The sequence below is a fragment of the Mandrillus leucophaeus genome, unplaced genomic scaffold, assembly GCF_000951045.1.
Source record: "Mandrillus leucophaeus isolate KB7577 unplaced genomic scaffold, Mleu.le_1.0 Scaffold562, whole genome shotgun sequence".
Taxonomy (NCBI): Eukaryota; Metazoa; Chordata; class Mammalia; order Primates; family Cercopithecidae; genus Mandrillus; species Mandrillus leucophaeus.
In genome coordinates this window covers 971,637-976,473 of record NW_012106053.1, presented here as the reverse complement: position 1 = coordinate 976,473, position 4,837 = coordinate 971,637, and the positions used below count along the sequence as shown (strand labels likewise).

Sequence of the window (4,837 nt, the reverse complement as noted above, 5' to 3'; positions counted from 1 at the left end):
CTTGCAGAGGGGCACGAAGAGGGGAGCGTGGTCTGGGGTCTGTGTCCACCACGCGCTCCCCTGGTGCCTGCTTCTCTGAACATCTCCTGGGGAGTCGGGTCGTCTGGTCTCCTCCAGCGCTGCTGAGAATAAGGATCTCCGAGGCATCAGCCCTTATGACCAATCAGCCAGGCCGCTCCCCTCTCCAGGGCAGAGATGGGGCCCGAGTCGTTTTTTTTGCAATAACATTTGTGGAACTTAAAGACAAAATCCTTCATAAAAGAATCATAAAGTGTAATCACAGCAATGAAGCCAGCTTGAGTGGAGGGGAGGTGACCTTTCCGGCCACTCTCTGGAGGAAATGTCACCCAGGAAGCACAGGAGGTGGGGGCCTGGCCTCCAAGGAGAGCCTCGCTGCTGGTCTGGGCTTGGCGGGGTGGGGGCAGCCTCCTATGGGGGCACCCTGGCTGCTGCTCATGGGACCCTCCCCCCGTGACAGAGCAGGACGCCCCGGGCCCGCCGCTGACCAGAGTCTGGAGAGGAGATATTTTCCTTGCTCCAGTGGAGATGGCTGGACCTCACTGGAGGCCTCCCTGCCTCTGGCCTGCTGTGTTCTCGCCTTCCTGGGGGACTGTGTCCCTGCTCGGGCAGAGCCCCCGCCTCCAGGCCTGCCCCAGGCTGAGGATCTCTGGGGCCCGTGGCATTCCGTTAGGCTCTGGACAGGCTGGGTGTCTGCGCCAGCAGGCAACTTCCCTGCAGGCGGTGCGTCCGGGCTGCCAAGATTCCCCTCCGTTTGAGCCTCATTCTCCACCTGGAGAGGCATGGGGGGCTCCAGAAAGCCTCAGCAAATGAGGGCTTTCAGGGCTGGAGTTGGTCTCCGATAAGCCGAGGGGCTCCCGGGACCTGGGGGGCTCCAGGCGGCCCACACCGTGGATGTCTGTCCTTGGTCATGTGTCAGCGCCGTGGGCATCTGGGTGCTCGGCAGGACCAGCAGGCTGGGCTGCAGAGACTGCCGGCTCCCAAGTGCTCCGCTGGCCAGAGCTGTCAGCCAGGGCGTGTCGTGTCTGGGGTGTGCACCCTGGGGTGGCGTCTTCTCTTCAGGTCCCGTGGTTTACATACCATTTCCATGACCCTGACTTCACAGAGCTCCACCCAGCTCTGATGCCCACCACCCTGGCAGAGCGGGGTCTGGGCCCTCTGCAGAGCTGTGGACTTAGGGAGCATCCTCCCCCCCGTATTATCTGCCCCATCTATGGGAGGAGGCCGCACAAGGCAAGCCAGTGCCACTAGCCCGGGGCAGTTCAGGCTATGTCCCCACTCCACGGCCAGTCCTGGGTTTGCCAAGGACTCCATCAGCCCGTCCCTCGAGGTGACATCTGACAAGGCAGCAGTTTGTTGAAATATGCAGACCTCTGCACCACATGCTAATCTGGGCTTTGTTCAAATGAGCTGCAGCACCAGGAGGGTGCAAGGGCGCTAACTGCATCAGCACCATGCCAGCTTCCTCCCGGGGCACAGAGCGGCACAGCTGGCTAGGTGCTTTGCGTTTCCACCCACCTTCTTAAGGCCCGATGTGCACTACACACTCACTCTGGATTTGCTGCGTCCCTACGTGCCTGTGGAGGAGGGTGTGTGTGGGTCTGAGTCCCCACTCCGGGCCATGGGGACGCTGACTTGGAGGAATTGTTGAGTTCTGGCTATTACCACGATCTAGGTGAGGCCTGCAAACAAGGTGTGGCCTGGGGTCCCACACTGCCTCTGAGGTGAGAGAGCCCTGGGAGGGAGCCTGAAGTAAGCCAGACTCAGGGCTGAAATCTGCATCTCATCTCACCTCCTGCTGCCAGGCCCTAAGGGTGTGAAGGAAGGATGCTGAGCGCACCTGCTTTTCGGTGGACAGCAGCTGCCTCTCCTTTGCTGCATGGTGGGAGCAGTCCAGCCAGCCCCCAGTGGCTCAGTCAATAGGCAGGATGACTCTCATGGAAACCATGACTTCCACCATTTCCAGATGGATTCCTGGACCATGAGGTTCTAAGCGAGCCTTCAGGTTTGGAGAAAGTGGACCGTATTTGTGGGAGACAGAGTTCTCCCTCCCTCTTGCTCTGCCGTCCCTTCGATCTTTCCGCCGCTCACTGAAGTCTGCCATCCAGACCATGCCATGCTGCCACTGGGCCTAAGGCCTCTGGCCTCCGAATTCCTTGGCACAGTGTTCCTGGTGCCCCTGCCTCAGTGGGGGCTGGATGTGCCCCGGGCCACAGCACTCATAGGGCACTGTTGTGATTGCAAGTATTTGGCTGTTCTCTCACCTGAGTGAGACGCCCATGAGGGCAGCAACCCTATGTCTTGTGTCTCCTAATGCCTAGTGGATAGCCCAGCACACAGTAGGTGCTTAATGAATGTTTCTGGGTTATGCAGTGATTACTTTGAACCCAGCTGCTGCTCACAATCTCTTTGGAATTAGGTTGGGTGTTATTGAACATCCTGTGTTGGCACTGGGAGAGGTGCAGGCTTCTGGGGCTGCCTCTGTCTTCAGGACCTTAGCTATTCCTGGGAAGACAGGGCCGACACCCAGAAATAATGCAGGACCAGTACCAGGTGGGCTCTCAGGTGTGGAGACGGCTGGGCAGGTACCTTGGGTGCAGGAGAGAGAAGGGGAAATTGCTGCGGTTACCCAGTGCCCCCCAGAGGTTGCCGCCTGGGCACCTGAGAGACCCCAGGACACCGTCCCCATGGCCCGTCCCAGTTAGAGGCTCTTTGTCAACAGATGCCCCTGGAGTCTGGCAGGGCAGATTAATACGTGAATGAGTGGGTGAAGGTGTGAGTGCTGCTTGCTGTAACTTGGCTGGGTTCTGCCACCCTGGGGAAGGGGAGTGCCGGGATCTGTGAGCCTCAAGCTGGTCCCACCCAACGGAGCTGCTTCTGAGGCTCTGGGTGGCCAGGCCCGTCACTGGGTGGGAGGAGAGCCAGGGGCATGCTCAGTTTTGGGGCTGGCCTTCCCACCCCATCATGGGCACAGCCTGGCCGGGCAGCCTGGAGGAGCAGGTGGGCTCCCTGAGTCGGGCGGAGGGCTCCCCTTCAGCCTGGAAGAAGCGTGCCTCCCCATGGGGACTGCGCCTGCACGTGGCCAGCGGGCAGGGTCCACTCCTTGGTCAGTACTTCACTGCACGTGCATTCCCAGCAGCGGAGGCTCCCATCCCGGCGTGCGCTGACAGCATTGTCAGTCCTCATTTTGTGCCTGCCTGTCCCAGGGCAAGGTGGCCTGAGTCTACTGCAAAGGCCTTGATTAATTCAGCAGACACACTGTGCTGAGCACTGGATGGCCCTCGGAGGTCCCTCAGTGACCATCGGACACTGCCCTATCCTCTTGGAGCTTGTGGGGGAGAGAATCCCATTGAGAAGAGCTCCCTTCTCAAACAGGGTGTGTGGACGTCCCTGTTTTTCTCACCTTGCTGGGCAGCCCATGGCTGTGGGACAAGAGATACGGATGATGTGGACTGCTGAGCAAGTGACGTGTATCCAGCGAGCTTTGGGGAAATCCGGAGAGTGGGAGGGTGTGGCCCGGCAAGTCCTCCTCCTACTTCCCATCTGTGAGGGTCCGCAGGATGGGGGGCTCATCTCCATCCCTCCAGGTGCCCAGCACTCATGGTCCACACTCAGATGCCCCTCTGCAGTTCTGGAAAGGCTCACTAGGCCGTGCGCTGTTTCGGGAGCATTGAGTCCCGAAGTCACTGGCTCTGGTCACTTTGAGGAGGCCCCACCCTCTCGTGCGGGGAGGACGATAGCGGATGGCCACAAGCTGTTACTACCAACTGCCTTGACTCCGTTCAGCAAGGATTGAAAATAGCCAGTTGGCCAGACTCAATCTTTGTCTTGTTTTAAAAGAGTTTGTTTTTCCAGACTCTGTCCAAGTCTGTTTTAATCCACCCAAAGAGGAGCTAAGTTTGATAAATAAAAGAAGATTAAAAATGGTAGAGAAAAATGTGTTTTCCCCCCAGCTCCCAAGAGAGTACTGCCAAAATTGAAGTGTAGAAACAAAAATAGAAATGATCAAAACGTCTGATGGTATCTATATTTTCAAATGAAAAGGCAGAGGGAGTCTTTCAGCCGAACCACTTACGGGAAGATCCGGCGGGCCTGGGAGCTCACCTCGGCTCTTCTGCGCCTGGTGGGAGTCAGGACCGGAAACTCCTCTCCCTGTGCTGGTGGGCCTCATGCTGTGGATTGAGGGGGTCCCTGAGTTGTTCACGGGGCTGGGAGAGTTGCTTTGGAACAATCAGGGGAGCCCTTGGGACTTCAGGGGTCCCTTGGGATCCAGCCTTTCCCCAGGTGTTTCCATTCCTTTGTAGGAGGGGAAGTGGGGACACCTTTGTTTGTGATGCCACGTCAGCCCAAGCCTGGAGCCCCCACACTGGGTAAGAGATGGGGGGAGACGGGCACCAGACATGGTTGCTGGGCCAGAGCTGGAGCGGTCGGGAGACTCTTCACTGTGCAATAGTGACAGTAATGGGGAGAGCCGCTCATATTCAGGGGTGCTGCATTATGTCCTGGCCCTTGGTTTGCCACTTTAGGGACATTATCTGATTTCATGGCAACCTCATAAGCCAGTGACTCTTAGAGTGGGGTCCCAGTGGTCCTGGCACAGCCTTGGGGGCGTGTTAGGAATGCCCATCTCTGGCCGCACTCAGACCTGTGGAGTCCGAGACTCTGGGATGGGCCTCAGCGTCTCCGTCTCTCTCCGGAAGACTCTGAGTGTGATGACTGCTGCTGCATTTCACACGTGGAGAAGGTTGGAAATGTCACTGTTAACGAGCCCAGCAGCCCATGGCTAGCCGGTGACAGCACCGGAGTGGAAATAGGGCGG

The 4,837-nt window shown here is 58.4% G+C and overlaps 1 long non-coding RNA gene across 1 annotated transcript; it reads right to left on the bottom strand.

Annotated features, from left to right (window-relative positions):
• Positions 1-252: 252 nt before the first annotated feature.
• Positions 253-4,250, bottom strand: LOC105552539. Its single transcript, XR_001008026.1, has 3 exons — positions 4,123-4,250; positions 3,422-3,911; positions 253-2,607 (listed from the first exon to the last, which is right to left on the bottom strand). It is a non-coding gene; the product is annotated as an uncharacterized LOC105552539 (long non-coding RNA).
• Between the last annotated feature and the right edge of the window lie 587 nt (positions 4,251-4,837).